We start from the raw sequence: 20,854 nt of genomic DNA on the forward strand, positions 1-20,854 counted from the left end.
TTTGTAAATATCAGCATTGCTCTTTTTCAAATCCAATAATTAACTAGTTTCAAGTTATACTGTCTATCTCAAATAATGAATATTTTACTCTTAAATTGGAATGCAATCACATCCATGCGTACAGATTGTATAGATTCACTTGGGTGTGGACCTCCCTGCAGTGTGCAGTGTTTGTTTTGGGGTTTTTTTAGCTTTCTCTAATTCAAGCCATTATCCACTTTCCAAAGGCGAATATTTTATGGATTTCTCTGAATAATGATGCTTATTTTCCTCAAACCTGTTCCAGCTTATGTCATAGACACATTGCAGCAGAATAAATAAAGGGCTTCATGGGGTTCATTTTATATGGGATGTAGCAGTAGTAATAATAGCAAGGAAGGGGAAATGATCCGAGGACCAGAGAGAGGATTCCATAAAAGGAAATCACACACAGAAACAATCCTTGTCTGCATGATTCCAATATATACAAATTTCAGCTATCATGGTTTAGTGAAATACCACCAGTGTCTAACAACAGGGTTCAAATTTCAGTTACTGCAATATATCAAATGTGAGTAATCACTTGAAATATAAACTTTACTGTTAGCTCTTCAATCCACAAATCTCTATGTAAAAAAAATAGATGTGCATCCTTTTCAGTGACCAACCATGGCACTTCTGTCAAAGCCTGTTGGTGATTGATCACTGTACATCTGTTATTCTGTGCATGTACAGACAAAAAAGCAGGCCGTTCCATTGCTCCCTTGTCTCCCAGTGAAAATCCCACAAAACATTCTACAAAAAAAAGATAATCAAGAGGGAAATGGCCAAAAAAGATGAAAGTTGAGCAAAGAAATGAAAAGCACCGACACTGGAAGTTAAATTGGAATCTTTCATGCATGGCTGACCACAGGAGCATTGACCCTGTTACCACTTCAGAGATTCTGGACATCTGACCAATAAAAACATAGTGAAAGAGGACTTACCAACAAACATGAGGAAACTAGTTGTGATGAAAGGATCGAGTTGTCTTAGAGGAAGTGATATCTGTAAAATATAAATTTCACATTAAAAGAATGATCGGTGATACTTCATGACACTGAAAGCACAAAGCATGAAATGTCAGAAGGTGATCTGAATTTAGAAGAAGTAAGGCAATTTGCCATGACCACGAAGGCATTCATTCCATAAGTTACATGATGAGCAGAAGGCAGATGTGGTTCAAACTCCTCTTGACAAGTTTTTATAAAGGAACAAAGCTCTTTAATTCTCAAAATATGTTTCAAATGATAAAACACTAAATAGAGTTTTACTGCTTTTTTCATTTCCCTATACATTTATGAGTGAAAGTAAGAGAGTTTTTAATGTTTTAGCAAAAACTTGTAAAGGTCACTGATGAAACATAATTTTTCCTCTTGATGATTAAAATTGCTTTTTCAGTTTGTGAAGCCATCTTTACAATCGCACACTACTGTGTAGAGGATTGTCTGTAGAGATGATAGATAGATAGATAGATAGATAGATAGATAGATAGATAGATGTAGAGGTAGAAGTAGAGATTATAGATAGAGATATCTAGAGAAAAGAAAATGGCCAAAATGAATTCGGACATAGTGTAACTCCTTCAACTATCTTTTTTTGGGGTAAGTGCCAACCAAGGTCATTAAAGAGAAGTATGCTTGCATATATGCAAGATACCCAATTATGATATTAACATGTATAAAACTTGTAGATTTGGGCGGGGGGCGTCCAGCTGGCTCAGCCAATGGAACATGTGACTTTATCTTGGGGTTGTGTGTTCAAGCCCCATGGTGGATGTAGAGATTTCTTAAAAATAAAATCTAGAAAAACAAAACAAAACAAAACAAAACCACCAAAAAACAAATTTAAAAAACTGCAAATTTTGGGTTTCAGACTGGATAAAAAAGCAAGACCCATCTATTTGCTGTCTACAAAAGACTCTTTTTAGACATAAGGACACCTACAGCCTGAAAATAAAAGGTTGGAGAACCATGTACCATTCAAATGGTCCTCAAAAGAAAACAGGGGTAGCCATCCTTATATCAAATAAACTAAAGTTTATCCCGAAGACTGTAGTGAGAGATGAAGAAGGACACTATATCATACTTAAAGGATCTATCCAACAAGAGGACTTAACAATCCTCAATATATATGCCCCGAATGTGGGAGCTACCAAGCATATCAATTGATAACCAAAGTTAAGAAATATTTAGATAACAATAGACTTATACTTGGTGACTTGAATGTAGCGCTTTCTGCAATCTACAGGTCTTCTAAGCACAACATCTCCAAAGAAACAAGATCTTTAAATGATACACTGGACCAGATGGATTTCACAGATATTTACAGAACATTACATCCAAACGCAACTGAATACACATTCTTCTCAAGTGCACATGGAACTTTCTCCAGAATAGACCACATACTGGGTCACAAATCAGGTCTTAACTGATACCAAAAGATTGGGATTGTACCCGGCGTATTTTCAGACCATAATGCTTTGAAATTAGAACTAAATCACAAGAAGAAGTTTGGAAGGATTTCAAGCACGTGGAGTGTAAGGACCAACCTGCTAAAAGATGAAAGGGTCAACCAGGGAATTAGAGAAGAATTAAAAAGATTCATGGAAACTAATGAGAATGAAGATACAACCATTCAAAATCTTTGGGATACAGCAAAAGCAGTCCTGAGGGGGAAATACATCGCAATACAAGCATCCATCCAAAAACTGGAAAGGACTCAAATACAAAAGCTAACGTTGCACCTAAAGGAGCTGGAGAAAAAACAGCAAATAGATCCTACACCCAGCAGAATAAGAGAGTTAATAAAGATTTAAGCAGAACTTATGAAATAGAGACCAGAAGAACTGTGGAACAGATCAACAAAACCAGGAGTTGGTTCTTTGAAAGAATTAATAAGATAGATAAACCATTAGCCAGCCTTATTAAAAAGAAGAGAGAGAAGACTCAAATTAATAAAATCATGAATGAGAAAGGAGAGATCACTACCAACACCAAGGAAATACAAACTATTTTAAAAACATATTATGAGCAGCTATACGCCAATAAGTTAGGCAATCTAGAAGAAATGTGCACATTTCTGGAAAACCACAAACTACCAAAACTGGAACAGGAAGAAATAGAAAACCCGAACAGGACAATAACCAGGGAGGAAATTGAAGCAGTCATCAAAAACCTCCCAAGACATAAAAGTCCAGGGCCAGATGGCTTCCCAGGGGAATTCTATCAAACGTTTAAAAAAGAAACCATACCTATTCTACTAAAGCTGTTCAGAAAGATAGAAAGAGATGGAATACTTCCAAACTCGTTCTATGAGGCCAGTATCACCTTAATTCTGAAACCAAAGACCCCACCAAAAAGGAGAATTATAGACCAATATCCCTGATGAACATGGATGCAAAAATTCTCAACAAGATACTAGCCAATAGGATCCAACAATACATTAAGAAGATTATTCACCATGACCAAGTGGGCTTTATCCCTGGGATGCAAGGCTGGTTCAACACTTGTAAAACAATCAATGTGATTCATCATATCAGCAAGAGAAAAAACAAGAACTATATGATCCTCTCAATAGATGCGGAGAAAGCATTTGACAAAATACAGCATCCATTCCTGATCAAAACTCTTCAGAGTGTAGGGATAGAGGGAAAATTCCTCAGCATCTTAAAAGCCATCTACAAAAAGCCCACAGCAAATATCATTCTCAATGGGGAAGCACTGGGAGCCTTTCCCCTAAGATCAGGAACAAGACAGGGATGTCCACTCTCACCACTGCTATTCAACATAGTACTAGAAGTTCTAGCCTCAGCAATCAGACAACAAAAAGACATTAAAGGCATTCAAATTGGCAAAGAAGAAGTCAAACTCTCCCTCTTTGCAGATGACATGATACTATACATAGAAAACCCAAAAGACTCCACCCCAAGATTGCTAGAACTCATACAGCAATTTGGCAGTGTGGCAGGATACAAAATCAGTGCCCAGAAGTCAGTGGCATTTCTATACACTAACAATGAGACTGAAGAAAGAAAAATTAAGGACTCAATCCCATTTACAATTGCACCCAAAAGCATAAGATACCTAGGAATAAACCTCACCAAAGAGGTAAAGGATCTATACCCTAAAAACTACAGAACACTTCTGAAAGAAATTGAGGAAGACACAAAGAGATGGAAAAATATTCCATGCTTATGGATTGGAAGAATTAATATTGTGAAAATGTCAATGTTACCCAGGGCAATTTACACGTTTAATGCAATCCCTATAAAATACCATGGACTTTCTTCAGAGAGTTGGAACAAATTATTTTAAGATTTGTGTGGAATCAGAAAAGACCCCGAATAGCCAGGGGAATATTAAAAAAGAAAACCATAGCTGGGGGCATCACAATGCCAGATTTCAGGTTGTACTACAAAGCTGTGGTCATCAAGACAGTGTGGTCCTGGCACAAAAACAGACACATAGATCAATGGAACAGAGTAGAGAATCTAGAAGTGAACCCTCAACTTTATGGTCAACTAATATTCAACAAAGGAGGAAAGACTATCCACTGGAAGAAAGACAGTCTCTTCAATAAATGGTGCTGGGAAAATTGGACATCCACATGCAAAAGAATGAAACTAGACCACTCTCTTACACCATACACAAAGATAAACTCAAAATGGATGAAAGATCTAAATGTGAGACAAGATTCCATCAAAATCCTAGAAGAGAACACAGGCAACACCCTTTTTGAACTTGGCCACAGTAACTTCTTGCAAGATACATCCATGAAGGCAAGGGAAACAAAAGCAAAAATGAACTATTGGGACTTCATCAAGATAAGAAGCTTTTGCACAGCAAAAGAAACAGTCAACAAAACTAAAGACAACCTACAGAATGGGAGAAGATATTTGCAAATGACCTATTAGATAAAGGGCTAGTTTCCAAGATCTATAAAGAATTTATTAAACTCAACAGCAAAGAAACAAACAATCCAATCATGAAATGGGCAAAAGACATGAACAGAAATCTCACAGAGGAAGACATAGACATGGCCAACAAGCACATGAGAAAATGCTCTGCATCACTTGCCATCAGGGAAATACAAATCAAAACCACAATGAGATACCACCTCACACCAGTGAGAATGGGGAACATTAACAAGGCAGGAAACCACAAATGTTGGAGAGGATGTGGAGAAAGGGGAACCTTCTTGCACTGTTGGTGGGAATGTGAACTGGTGCAGCCACTCTGGAAAAGTGTGTGGAGGTTCCTCAAACAGTTAAAAATAGACCTGCCCTACGACCCAGCAATTGCACTGTTGGGGATTTACCCCAAAGATACAGATGCAGTGAAACGCCAGTACACCTGCACCCCGATGTTTCTAGCAGCAATGTCCACAATAGCCAAACTGTGGAAGGAGCCTCGGTGTCCATTGAAAGATGAATGGATAAAGAAGATGTGGTCTATGTATACAATGGAATATTCCTCAGCCATTAGAAACGACAAATACCCACCATTTGCTTCGACGTGGATGGAACTGGAGGGTATTATGCTGAGTGAAATAAGTCAATCTGAAAAGTACAAACATTATATGGTCTCATTCATTTGGGGAATATAAAAAATAGTGAAAGGGAATAAAGGGGAAAGGAGAAAAAATGAGTGGGAAATATCAGAAAGGGAGACAGAACATGAGAGACTCCTAACTCTGGGAAATGTAGAAAGGGAGGTGGGCAGGGGGTGGAGGTGACTGGGTGATGGGCACTGAGGGGGGCAGTTGATGGGATGAGCACTGGGTGTTATGCTATGTGTTGGCAAATTGAACACCAATAAAAAATAAAAATAAATAAAAATAAAACTGCAAATTTTGAGTATGGATTTATCTTTTAACTTGGAAAGTGATTTATAAGGGACAATTCCTGCCAGTAACTCTTTGTTTATGACAAGGGAGACCTCCTTTGCAAGTGTACTTCACTACATGTAATAAGCATATCCAAATTTTATATGCATTCTAGTCTTCTAAATTAAATCATACTCAGGCTCACAAGAGAAAACCTGCAGGAACAGAGTACAACTGTTTTACCTATAAAGTTGAAAGCCCACTTAAAAATACATAATCTTTTTATATAAATTTCCCATAGACCTATAATATCTTATATAAAGTAAGTAAAAATGATGTTGGTCTTATTAACTGTTCTTAATCTGCAAGGACCAAAGTGTTAAAATGTATAAGAACATGAAAATAAAGATATTACTTTGTTTTCAGAGATTGTCAAAACAATAGTATATGTACTCTAAAGATGAAGAAATGCAATTTAACAATGAACAAAATTATTCTTAACCATTAGTTACTTTTCTATTTTTTAAAAGATTTTATTTGTTTATTTGAGAGGGAGAGAGAGAAAGAGCACGAGTAGAGGGAGGGGCAAGCAGACTTCCCACTAAGCAGGAAGCCTGGCGAGGGGGTCAGTCTCAGGACCCTAGAATCATGACCTGAGCCAAACACAGATGCTTAACCAATTGAGCCAACCAGTAACTCATTAGTTACTTTTCCATATAAAATTCATATTTTGTTTAATTTTTATTTATTTATGATAGTCACAGAGAGAGAGAGAGAGGCAGAGACATAGGCAGAGGGAGAAGCAGGCTCCATGCACCAGGAGATTCGATCCCGGGTCTCCAGGATCGCGCCCTGGGCCAAAGGCAGGCGCTAAACTGCTGCGCCACCCAGGGATCCCCATATTTATTTTGCAGAGTTTCTATCAAAAAGCCTTGCATCTAGGTGGGCCATATGGGTAGTTCTCACCAACTGAATATGAGGGAAAATTTATTTCATCACTTTCAGGTCAAGGTGGTGAAGAGGCCAGGGCAACTGAACCCTTCCAGCAGCTGGAAGCAGGACTTCAAGGATTTGCAGCATAACAAAATCACAAAAGGGAAGAGCCTAGGATCTTCATCACAAAGAGAAAAGCTGCCTGACAACTGGGAACACCCATATTAGCATATAAATGACCAAGAAATATTCATCACTTTCTTACACCATACACACAAAAAAATCCAAAATGGATTGAAGACCTAAATACCATAAAAATCCTAGAAGAGAACAAAAGTGGTAACTCTTTGAGATTGGCCAACCATAAAATTTTTCTAGATAGGTCTCCTAAGGCAAGGGAAACAAAAGCAAAAATAAACTACTGGGACTACATCAAAACAAAAAACTTCTGCACAGTGACGAAAACAATAAAGAAAACTCAAAGGCAATCTGCAAAATGGGAGAAGATATTTATAAATGACATCTCCGATAAAGAGTATCCAAAATAATATAAACTTATAAAACTCTATACCCCAAAACTAAATAATTCAATTTAAAAACGGGCAGAAGACATAAACAGACATTTCTCAAAAGACATACATATGTCCAAAAGACACAGAAAAGACGCTCAACATCACTCATCATCAGAGAAATGCAGATCAAAACTACAATAACATATCACCTCATACTGTCACATTGGCTAAAATCCACAACCCAAGAAACAACAGGTGTTGGCAAGGATGTGGAGGAAAAGAAACCTTCATTCACTGCTGGTGGGAATGCATACCGGTGCAACCACTGTGGAAAACAGTATGGAGGTTCCTCAAAAAAGTTAATAGAGCTACCCCATGACTCAGCAATTGCGCTACTGGGTATTTACCCAAAGAATACAAAAACACTAATTTAAAGGCATAGACGCACCCCTTTACTTATAGCAGCATTATCTACAAGAGCCAAGATATGGAAGCAGCCCAAGTGTCCATCAATTGATGAATGGATGAAGAAGAAATGGTATACATATACACTGGAATACTATTCAGCTAAAAATAGAATGAAATCTTGCCTTTTGCCATGATGTGGATGGAGCTAGAGAGTATAATGCTAAGCAGAGTCAGTCCAAGAAAGACAAATATCACAGGATTTCACTATATGTGGCATTTAAGAAACAAAACAAATGCGCAAAGCAGAAGAGAGAGAGGGAGACAAATCAAGAAACCAACTTCTAACTACAGAGAACAACTAACTGGTGGATTTCAGAGGAGAGGAGGAGGGGGGTGGGTGAAATAGGGGAAGGGGATTAAGAAAATACTTATAGTGCAGAGCACTGAGTAATGGATAGAATTGTTGAATCATGACATTGTACTTCTAAAAGTTACATAACACTGCATGTTAACTAACTAGAATTAAAATAAAAACTTAAGAAGCTGAAAAAAAATTCTCATCATAACTAAAATGGTCGGGTTTGTTTCTTATTATGTCTAATAGTATCTATATAAGAATACTGTTTTTCGGGTATCATAACCACATACTTTCTAATGCAGTGCTATACAATATAATGTTCTATAACAACAGAAATATTTCTGTACCATCCAATATGGCAGCCACAAAATACCTGTGGACTTTGAAGAAATAAACTTATTTATTTAACTTTAATTAAATTTAAATGTAACGACCATGTGTGGTTAATGACTACCATACCGGGAAACTCAGTTCCCATCTTTAGTAAGATCATTTCAACTTTCAACAGGATACAAGACAGTTTTCCACATACTCTGTGTTCCTGAACCTTGAAACGTCGACAAAAGTAAAGGTGAATTTTGGTTAATTATATTTTTTTTCTAAAAAGAAAAAGGATAATTAACAACTATCTAGATCTCTTGTCTCCAAAACATATTTTATTTTTCCTTCAGAAGCACATTTAAGGGTAATGTTTACTGTTGATCACCACTGGGGCAGAGGGCAGGAGGTTTGTCAGAAAAGTCCAGAGAATCATATTCTTAGCTACACAGGGTCAATTGTTGCCTGTTGGATAAATACTGCAAACTATACATATCCTCTTCCTTTTCCCTCATGTCAATAAAATTTCTCAGGCCACCAAGTTATCCAGAGCTACATGGACATAGATTCTATGTCAATAAATATAAGTGAAATATGAATATGAGGGTTCATAGAAATGCATATGGTCATAGCCTCTCTTTACTTTTTACAGTATTTCCATAACCACCTGGAGTACCTGCATGATCCTGAGGTATAAACTTGGGAAAACTCCACCCGCTACACACCCTTCGCAGTGAACTCATTGTTGATAGCAGTGTAATTTATGTAATTCACTCTTCTCCACTGTTTGCTTGACCACTAGATATGTCACTCTCACCCATGCCCCAAAGTCCAGTGCAATGGCAAGCACCATTTGCACCTCGTCTGAGTCCTACGGCATGAAACACTTTCTGCACTCTGGCAAAGATGATTAGTATAGAGAGAAAACTGGAGTAAAGCAAATCAAATTTTCCTAAAGACAAAGTATAAAGTAGTTTTTTAATCAAAGGGCAAAGCAATGAGTAAATTCTGTTGATTTAAATGCTTTGCAATTGCTTAATATTTTTCTCTTGGCAATTTTACATGTTTAAAAAGAACATTTATTTTGAAAAATTAGTATTTATCACTGTTTGTAAAGATACAGAACAAACTAATCTAACTGAGATACTATCCAAAGAGGGAAAACAGAAAACAAAACAAAACAAAAAACAGATGAGGCTCTTGTCAATTTTTAATTGGCAAAGCAAAGAGCATCACACTAATAAAACTTAATTAAATCATTAAATATTTAAAATGAATTTCTAACTCTAGTTTATGGAATGAATTCCCTTTTATGTATCTGAAGCCCCATTATGAAGTCTATACATAAAGCAAAATCAAATGTAAAACCAAATAATTTAATGTATTCATCCCAATCAAGAATTCCATTTCATTTATCCTTCCAAATTCTAAATCACCTCAAGAACACTACATGACCATTTATATTTCCTTCACATCAGGAAATACATAACAAAACACTGTTACAAATACATTGCCCATGAAGTAGCCATACCTTACAAAATATAACTCATTCATTTTACATGTTTCATATCATTTCAATAATAATGTATAATAACATTGTCCAATTCACAGTGAATGTCAAATTTCTGGTAGAAGATATATATTTTTTTTTACTAACTTCATTTTTTTCATATAACTTACAACCAACCATCTATACATATGTATGTCTTCAATGTCCTTCAGACAAGCATTTCTTATACTGAGGAGTAGGTATTCACCTTGTAAGACAGAATCAGATTCATAACTACTTTCTCTGGTAAAGACCCATTATATCAACTAATTATTACATAGATTTGAATATGCCTATTAGATAACCACATCTCTTTTAGAATACTATATATAGTAAAAGCTTAACATAGTGATGCTAGGCTACCAATGTAGTAAATACCTATAAATACACAAATACATTACAAAAATCATAAGTACCCTCCCCTGGCAAGCAAGGTAGAAGAGAACACTCATTTGTTGGCATGTATACTGAAACTCACATTAAGGTGGCTTTAGCAGGAACTAGAGCCCATGCTAGACCCAGAACATTGATAAGTATGGAGATCATTTCCCCCTCTGAAATTTTCAGGCTCCCTCTGAATGACAGAAGTGCTTCAGACTCCTTAGTGTAGCACCAGACATCCAAGCCATCTGCTTCCAAGCCATGGACCTCCCTTCTCTTTGCTCTGCCCACCAGTGATCTCTCAGCATCCCATCTGTGTACCAAATCACAAACTGTACTCATTTTTTTTTCTGCCTCTTCCTTAGAGTCATCCAAATCTTCCAATTCTACCAAAACATCTTTGAACTTCTCCCCACGATCTCCCTTTCATGACTCCCTCAGTCCAGCCTCCATGACCTTCTGCACTTGCTTGGCAAGTGGCTTCCTGGTTTCTCCCTGGGCTTCCCTTTTGTGCACTGCACTATGTATGTTTTAAAACCACTTAAGAGCTTATTTGAATCTTTTCTTTTCTCAATCTCAATACTTTTGTAGGTTCTCATGCAGAGAAAGCAAAGGAAATCTTTGTGAGGAGGAAGACTGTCTAAGGGCATTGAAGTCTGTTTCAGGGAAATAATCTTACAAACACACCACTTAGAGCAGCTGCTTCACCTTAAAGTGAACAACAACAACAACAACAACCCTATACACAGTTTTATTCTCTTTTTTCTTACTCTTGGCAGACATGATAGTTATACCTGAGGCAATGGTAGCTTAAGATTTTGGGTTTACAGACAAAAACTTCATAGTTTATAGCTACTATGTTAGATTGTTGTTTCCCCAACAGATATATTAGGGAAAATATCTGTTGCTTTCATATTCTCACTAAAAATTTTCTCATTCTACATCTCCTTCAAAGCTCACCAGGACCACTCCTTAAGGATATAATCTAAATTTGTTCACCTGTCATGCAAGTCCTTTGCAATCTGATCCGACACTATCTGACACACCTCAACCACAGACCCCATGCTGCAGGCAAAATGGACTGTTATGAGTGTTCAGCGTTCAGCTGCTGTCTGGACAAGCTGATACACTCTCATCCATGTTTTTGACCTGCCATTCTGTGAATTCTAAAACTGGAGTTATTCAGGCATTTGTCAGATCTCACTTCTAGGAAATAATGAGACGTGCTTAAGGCCTTGGGATTAAATTTTAAAACCAAACAGATCTGCAAAATAAAGAAGCATTGTCAGATGATAGGAAAAAAAAGTCAAGAGGGAAAGTTATGAAATGATGAAACATTCAAGTGTGTCATTTAAAAACTTTAAGGGGACTTTGTATTCTCCAGTTTTATAAACTGAAAGCATTGATTTGAAATGTACATTATTATCTGTTTGTCTCTTAAACAACTGTATTGAGTTTTACAAAGAAATAATGGCCTTAGTATTTGCTACAAATGATAAGATTTTTTTTTCTAGTTTTCTTAAATCATTCTTCTTTTGTCTATATAAGGCAATTTTATTGTGGTAAAGACAACATTTATAATTTATAAACATGATATAAGTTTATTGTCCAAGGTTAACCACTTCAACAAATAATCATTATTTTTATTGTCTAAGGATACCATTTCAATAAAGTATATTCTTTAAACATATATAGATAAGGAGTTTTTAAAAAGTCTGTACTCTCTTCTTTGGTCTTTTAATTGAGTACATTGAAACAAACTGTTAAAATGTTTTCCAGAAATATGTTTTTTTCAATAAAAACCCTCTTGTGCTACTTCCTGATATTATAACATGGAAGATGGGGTTTTTGCTGTCTTAATTATGCGTGGCTTTCTATATATTTTAGTGAGACTCCAACAACCTATCTACCTCCTGAGGGAAAAACAAAACAAAACTTCTTTCCCAATATGGCTGAGGTGGAAGGGGATGAGTTTGACAGGCCTATCGAAGAATAATGTTAAAAATAATTAAGTACTTAAAATGAATCAGACTAAAGAAAAAGGAGGGGGCTACATATATCACTTTGTATATGTTATTATTTGGTCTTCTAGAAAACAAATTCGGGAAACTGAGTTGGTGATAAAATTATTTTTATAATTCAATATAGAGTTAAAAATAATTTAGCTGAAACTATGGAAGCTTACCATATATTTGTCGGACTTAATGGATATATTTCAAATGATGCTATTAAACAAAAAAGAGGGGCAGCTGGGTGGCTCAGTGCATTGAACATCCAGTTCTTGGTTTCTGCTCAGGTCATGATCTCAGGGTCATGGAGTCAAGCCCCATGTTGGGCTGCACACTCAATGCAGAGGCTGCTTGGGATTCTCTCTCTCTCTCTCTTCTTCTCCTCATCCTCCCAGCGCCCATGCATGCTCTCTCTCCCTCTCTCTCTCTCACTAAAATAAATAAAATCTTAAACTGAAAAGAATGTCAGATACAAAGTCAGATGTATCAGGCTCTTCACCCATGCTACATTGTCCAACCTCCATGCATTAACTCACCTCCAGGGAGCTGTGATGGCCTGCAGAGGGCCCTCCTGAGTGACTAGTCAGCAAAAGGGGCACCAGTAACTACATTATAGAGGAGAACAGACAGCATGCCAACAACTGGAGAGTTAACTAGGTGGGGTCACTTATGTGGATATTCATGTGTGTCACTGGGCAGGAAAGACACTGCAGAGGACATTGGGTTTCAAAGGATCCTAAAGCAGCCCCCTCCAAATCTAAAATCATCTGTCATCACTAAGAAGATATTCTTTAAAGCTTTTTTCTTGTCATATGTCCTGTTTCCTCAAGATTATAGAGCTGGTAGAAACTGGTAGAAAACATACTTTCCACTTATTTACTTCATGTGGAGTGAATATGGTGCTGTTGTATCATGAAAAGGTATTTACAATATATATTTAAACATAATAAATTAATTAATGTATTACAGCATGAGTGATGCCCAAAATGTCTACACTAGGACATGGTCCTGGCCATGATCTATTTGCTTACTGTCATCCAAAGGCTGACCTCAGGTACCCCAAATTCATTTTGCTTTTAAGATGTCCTGGAATGGTTTGGGAAAGTTCAAGGCACTGTCCCATTTGCAATTAAATCTAAGCTGACCATTAGGATTTAGTTAAAACGCTGGCTCTGATTTCATAAAGTGCCCACTCTGATCTGTAGCCCCAAAGCCTTTAGTCAGGAATGGATGACTTACAGATAACGCATCCACCTTGGGTTCAAAATAAATTTGCAACCCACACGGCACTTACAGAGCCATGGCAGAAAGTACGCTATCTAATTAAGATCTAAAGAATGCTCAGGAATCCAGTGGTGGCTTTTCTTACCACTCCAGCCCAAGCATTTCAGGCCTTCTGTTTCCAATGGTGGTAGTAAGCAATAAGGAGTTGCCCCTGATAGAGTAGCATGCAAGCTCCTCATTTGTAAATCCATGGGAGAGTATATTGAGAGCAGTCGCCTACAGTGGCAGCCATAAAAGAAGATGAGAAATGAAGTATTTTATTGCTCCAATGATCCTTTTCCCTATCAGCTCACACACCCAACTTATTTTTCTGCCTTTTCTTGTCATATTTCCACCAGTGCCAGACCTGGTGGAAATAAACAAAACAACAGTTGTCAATTGTGGATAGCACTTATTTGATTTTTGCTATGAATAAAATAATTTTTTCTACCAAACAAATTAATACTGTCAAGAATCTGCAGGCAATAGATACACAGTTGGGAGTTTGTTTCAGGCAACTGGGATTCACCACTTAGAATTTTCAATTTGCTTTTACCAAAAAATAGTTTCATTTTTTGAGAACTGACTTGTGAAACATACCAAGAGTCTCTGTAAAGAGCATCACATACTGCATTTTTATTTATTTGAAAACAAACAGAAACTCTTGAGAGTTTAGTGAAAATGTCACTTCCAGTGTTTTTTTCCTCTAAAGAATATTCCTTTTAGTTCTAAAATTGCAAAAGATATAAATTAGTAAAAGAAACAAATATTACAAAGCTGTTTTGTCTTAGAGAATCTCACAGAGTGTATCAAAAGGTCAATATTTCATTGTTAATACTCAAAACCATCTTCACTTTTCAGCTGACCTACAATAGACATTTTTCTTTCATATTCATGAGTCATTTGAAACATTTCTGTATTTCTAAATGCCTACCTCTGAAGTCACTACCTAAGAAATGATGTCATTGGAGTCAAGGAGAGGCTGACACCAGCTATAAACTCATGCAACCATATTAGTCCATTTTATAAGCAGGGTGTCATGGTTAGGTTGAAAATTCCTAACTCTTAAACAACAAACCAACCTTCAAAGATTTTTACTGTGACTATTACACAGTAGACACTACAAATGCTACATCACAGCTGTAAATTACTTTGGAAAATTATTTTGAGGATCATGAAAACATCCATGGAAAGTCACAAATGAATGCAGGTAACAGGAAAAGAATAAACTCCAATAATATTCAAGTTGAAGGTCTCCATAGCTATTTTTTTTTCAAACTTTCACCAATAAGAAAGGCAGGTTCATTGGATTCCAGAAAGCCTCTCTGTCCCTGAATCTCCTTCCAGAGTAGAACTGGCACCAGTCAGAAGTAGGTAACTGCCAGGCAGCAGCTACCAAATATCAATTACTCATTAAAATTTAAAACAGACTTAAATGCCTACCGCTCACTATTAACCAGCAGTAGAAGTGTTTCTATATCTTCAATTATTCTCCTTTTCAAGATGCGTAAAAAAAATGAGGTCTGAAAGAGGAACCAGGGGAAGTTTCTACATCCTCCTTAATCATTAGTCTCAGGCAATCTGTAATTTTTGTAAACTGCTAACAACCAAGAGGTATTTATAAATATTGGTAGAGAGAAGCTAACCAAAAGCCAGGGCCAACATTTGCACTTCTATTACTCAACACCGGTTGGACTGGGAATCAAACTTCACAGATCAACTAACTACTGACAAACATAAACCAGCTTCACCTTCCACATGCCAATTGCTTGTCAACAGAATAATTTGTCCTCTTTCTTTTACAACATAAACAAACACGGCTACACAGCAGCAACTGATCTCTTCGTGGTACTGTGTATGCAAAAGTAAACACCCGAGCAATATTGCGATTTAAAAGTAATCTCTCTGGGAAAGCTTTACTTCAGAAAGACTATGAGATGATAAGAAATTTATAAGCAGGGATTCCTGGGTGGCGCAGCGGTTTGGCGCCTGCCTTGGGCCCGGGCGTGATCCTGGAGTCCCGGGATCGAATCCCACGTCGGGCTCCCAGTGCATGGAGCCTGCTTCTCCCTCTGCCTATGTCTCTGCCTCTCTCTCTCTCTCTCTCTGTGTGACTATCATAAATAAATAAATAAATAAATAAATAAATAAATAAATAAATAAATATTTATAAGCATTGTATGATCACAGGAGGGTTATAATTATGAAACTTTTTCAAAACATGTGGGTATATCGCCAGTTGCCAAAATACCATAATCTGTAACAATCTTTTCAAAACACATTTTAAAGTACATATCCCAGGGATGCCTGGTGACTTGATGGTTGAGCATCTGCTTTCAGGTCAGGGCATGATCCCGGGGTCCTGGGATCGAGTTCCGCATTGGGCTCCCTGCAGGGAGCTTGCTTCTTCCTCTGCCTGTGTTTCTGCCTCTCTCTTTCTCTCTCATGAAAAGGAAAAGAAAAGAAAGGATAAAAGAAAAAAGAAGAAAGAAGAACGAACGAACATATTCGTTGTCACAAAGAACTTAGAACTTTTCAATATCTAAAATTATAGCTATCAGTTCAAGGACCTGAGGAAGTCTGGTGTGGCTGTCCTGGAAGAGAAGGGAGACGATGCGGCACAGGTGGGTCCAGGGAAAAGTCCAGACCTGGGAGATCCATTGGCAGTGACACAGGATTGTAGACTTCATTCTCTGGACAAAGGGAGGCCTTCCAAGGGTCACAAGAGTGGAGATATAATTACTTTATATTTTAAAGTGAAGTCGAACTGGAGAGCAGAAGCTGTATTGTAGGTGACAGAAGTAGATGCAGGGATGTTAATTCAGGGACTACTGATAATCCAGGAGAGGGATGCAACACTTTGTGATAGGAGGTCAGGAAAGAAATGGACAAATCCAAAAGAGTTTTAGGAATAAAGAATGGTTACAATTTGTAACACTGTATATGTAGAAGGGATAAGGAAAGCAAGAGAGAAAGACATTCTCCGGCAAAATAAGGATCTTAAGCCCTGCCATGTATTGTGTGGATAAAAATGGAAATGCGACACCCTATACCATGTATAGGTGCCTCATCCACAACAGAAACTTAAAAAAAGAAGAAAAAGAAAGAAGGAAAGAGAGAAAGAGATAACAAGCAAGCAAGCGATTTTTAGGATGAAACCAAATTTTGCTCAGTTTTTCTCACAATCAAATGCAAGTGGGTTTTTTTGTTGGTGGTGGTGGTTCTTTTTTTTTTTTTTTTTTGGTCTGGATAAGATCCTGTTATCTCTGAATCCTTCCCAGTGCATGCAAAGACTGCAGCCTAGCAAAGCAAAGGGAAGTAAGTGTGGCAGGTGTTTGTTACACTGCTCTGCCACCATATAGAAATAGCCCATGGAAAGGCATCCAGATGATGAATTGCCCACCTTTACCTGTTGGCAGGTACTCCTTGGACAATTAAAAAAAAAAAAAAAACCTACCCTATGAAAATAGACCTCAATTAATTTAAAAAGATTTCAAATTTAAATTCTCAGGGAAATCAAGGCCGTGAGTTTGCATTCTTTTCTGGACATCTATTTTACTGCTATGGGTTAAAACCTCAAGGTGAAACCCTTTGGATTGAAAAATTTCTGGAGGCACGGCACGGTGTGTATGCCACGGTCACCAAAGCAAAGTTCTGGAGAGCAGTACAGCTGTAGTTAAAACCGTGCACAAGGTACAAGGTACATGCAGGTTGAGTGGGCGCTTGTGCCACCGGCCACATGTTACCATCGTGGAGGGCAGGGCACAGAACAATCCCGAGACATGAGGAACTTGTCCTACTTCTGTGACCAGAGATAGACTATCATTACCACCAAGGAGGAGTGTGGCCTTTCTACACTGCATGTTGACATGCATACATTTACACTTCAGATTTCATAAGGATGCAGTCCTAATAAAAGATAAAGAACTGAACAGGAATTTTCTAAATGTATAGAATCTGCACACCATTATGCAAAATTATTATTTTCCTCCCTGAGTAATCTACTGTGCCATACAGTGGTGCTGTATCATACGCAGCAATTAAATCACTGGGGAAGAAAATCTCAGAGAAAGTTACTCCTGAACGTTCTTTAGATTGCCCACGAAGAACGATATATGTGGTTTAGTATGTATGTTACTGTCTTGGAATAAACCTCGTACAGTCAGCTTTGGTTCCATCTTCAAAACAACCTGCTGTTTCTTCAGTTAAGAAACCGGATGAAGGGATCCCTGGGTGGCGCAGCAGTTTGGCGCCTGCCTTTGGCCCAGGGCGCGATCCTGGAGACCCGGGATCGAATCCCACATCAGGCTCCCGGTGCATGGAGCCTGCTTCTCCCTCTGCCTATGTCTCTGCCTCTCTCTCTTTCTCTCTCTGTGACTATCATAAATAAATAAAAATTAAAAAAAAAAAAAAAAGAAACCGGATGAAACCAGGCCTGCCTGTAGTGGCTATATTGTAAAAAGTTATTTTTGTTTGTTTTTGTGTTTATCAAGCACATGTAATTAAGTAAGATAATGTCCTATAACTCCACTACATACAAAAGAAAACTTTTTTATCCATTTTCAAAACAGACACTCAAATAAAGTCCCACTCTAATTACTGACTGAAGGGAATGTTTAAGAACAATTTGCACTAGTGCATTATCTGATTTAACTAGTACATTAACCCTTTGTTCTCCATCTCATTAGAGAAAATGTGATGGCACTGACCAAATTATTTGTGTTCCTAATGAACTGGAGTGTTACGTGTGCAGAAGAATAAAAACGAGATCTGTGGGGCACCTGGGTGGCTCAGTGGTTGAGTAGTCGGCCTTTGGTTCAGGGCATGATCTCAGGGTTCTAGGATCAGGTCCTGCGTTGGGCACCCCATGGGGAGCCTGCTTCTCCCTCTGTGTGTGTCTCTGCCTCTCTCATGAGTAAATAAATAAAATCTTAAAAAAACAAATGAGATTTGTTTTCCTCTTTTCTTACACATATATGTACATAAATCCAAATTGATCCCAAAGTTGCCTCATTCTTTCATTGATACTTATTTAATTTTAGAACCAGAAGACAAATTGAAGATCCTTCTAATTGCTTGTGCAGATCTGCTCTCCATGCTTCTCACCCTGCTCTCCACCTCCACGGACCACATCGGCAAGGCCCCTGTCCATTCCTGCTGAAGTCAGCAAATGGGAAGCCTTGGCAGGAAGACTGATGAAAGGAAGGAGAATGGGGCAAGTGAGCTTATCCTCCCTGGCTCTCCCCTGTTAAGTTTGTTCCAGACACAAGTCACTGCTTCTTTCTGCAAGAGTCTCTCTGTTCAGTTTCAAGATATGCTCCCTGCCCTCATCTCTTTGGATGTATACTACTCATCTTTTCTTTTTTTAAAGATTTTATTTATTTATTCATGAAAGACACAGAGAGAAAGAGGCAGAGACACAGGCAGAGGGAGAAGCAGGCTCCACGCAGGGAGCCCGACGCGGGACTCGATCTCGGGTCTCCAGGATCACGCCTTGGGCTGAAGGCAGGCGCTAAACTGCTGAGCCACCAGAGATCCCTATACTACTCATCTAATACCACCTCACTTCCATACCTTTATAAACCAGCACCCCTTGAAATATTCTCATTTCATCATGCCACCTGCTTTCTGTTTGAATTCTAAATAATACCATTTTGTATTACAGATGAAAAATCTAAATCTGAGAAGTTAGGTGGCAAACCCGGAAGTAATACAATTAGACAGTCAATGAATGAGGAGTTGGAATAAACCAGACAACTCTGTTTCCAGAAATAGAAACTTCTCTGAAACTAACTAAAGTGGTGATGTTCACAGCCTCCAGAGCTGTTCATAGGAACAGACTTTGAGCACGAGTAGATGAGGGAGCCTGACCTCTGTTACCAGGAATGCGGGGCCCTGTTCTCCATACCCCTGTCTTTTTTTCTCATTGTGATTTCATTCTCAGGCAGGCTGTCCTCACAGGATAGAAAGCACAGCTACTAGAAGCTATAAGGTTACTCCTCCCAGTGGTTCTAGCAAAATTCCCCTAGATGATTGCAGTTAGGCTAGCATTATTCACATGCCCGCCCACAGACTAATCATAGTGAATTATGGTTGGTCAAATTAACACAGCTAGCCATCCCCAGAGTAGGATATGAGGGTCAGGGTCCCTCAAAAAGCATGGACTCAAGTGAGGAGTAGATTCTTGAAAGAAAGAAAAAAACAACTTTTCCCAGAAGTAAGGGTAAAAGAAATGCTGCACAAGCAGAGCCAACAGATAGGTATCTGGTATATAGGAACGAGAACAGAATCAGTTACTCTGAAACCCATTCGGTGTCTGTTTCACTATCACACACACACTTCAACCGAATAACACTTATAACTCGAACCTTATTTCAGGGAAATGAAAGAAAACTATCAAGGAATAAAAACAAATGACTGGCATCAGCATGACAGTGACAAGTTACACAGCACTTTCACATACACTATTCTCACTTAATTCAGCTATTCCAGGCTAGGAATTCCAAATTCCTTGCCTATAGCTTTCTTCAAGGTCAGACGAATGTTTGTGAATTTTGAGAATCTGAAGATTATTTCTAAATGCTTCAATTGTGTTCACATGTTGTTAAGAAACTACAGTGTAAACATTTAAGAAAAGCTCATGGTTGTCAGTTTTATTACGCTAAGAATTGCTGTGGAAATTCAGCCAGAGACCCATCAAGATATATTTCTGGGCCAAAGGCCAAAGTTCCAGGATTGGTCATGTCTTCTTTTCTGCAATCTGCATTTTACCCAGGACCCAGGGGTCACTTGAATACTAAAAATACAGCTTCCCCACCCCCTTTGAAAACAACTTGACCAAGACTTTTACCATAATATTGCAGAAATGCATGGATATGTGTGCTCACTTACCCAGAAATGTGTGGTTAGTATAAAAATCTCAAACAAATGATCAAGAGGTCAAGGCCAGTAAACTCTTGTGATGGTTTTGAAGTAAATTGTGGGTTTGCTCTGGTGAAATTTACTGGTCAGAAAACACATGAAGACCTCATGATGAAGCTTTTAATAAAGCAGCAAATAATAACAAACTTTGTCTGGATCTCACTAAATTTAGTGATAATTAGAACTTGATTCATAAAGTGGAGAGGAGAAACAAAGTACGCTAACATGAGAGATGGAACATAATTTGTTTTGGCCTTTCTTGGTAAAAATTAAAAAGTATTTATCAGCTATAAAAAAAAGAATGAAATCTTGCCATTTGCAACAACATTATTGGAGCTGGAGAGTATAATGCTAAGGG

At 37.9% G+C, this 20,854-nt stretch overlaps 1 protein-coding gene across 10 annotated transcripts in view; it reads right to left on the reverse strand.

Annotated features, from left to right (window-relative positions):
- Positions 1–20,854, reverse strand: part of LOC140626332 (uncharacterized) — a 591,342-nt gene that overhangs the window by 17,858 nt on the left and 552,630 nt on the right. For all 10 annotated transcript variants that reach the window (XR_012025526.1, XR_012025519.1, XR_012025521.1 and 7 more), the window contains one exon: positions 966–1,026. The gene's annotated coding sequence lies outside the window, so the exon portion shown is untranslated. The remainder of the gene's footprint in view (positions 1–965; positions 1,027–20,854) is intronic.

This window comes from Canis lupus, chromosome 37 (genome assembly GCF_048164855.1).
Source record: "Canis lupus baileyi chromosome 37, mCanLup2.hap1, whole genome shotgun sequence".
NCBI classification, from domain to species: Eukaryota; Metazoa; Chordata; class Mammalia; order Carnivora; family Canidae; genus Canis; species Canis lupus.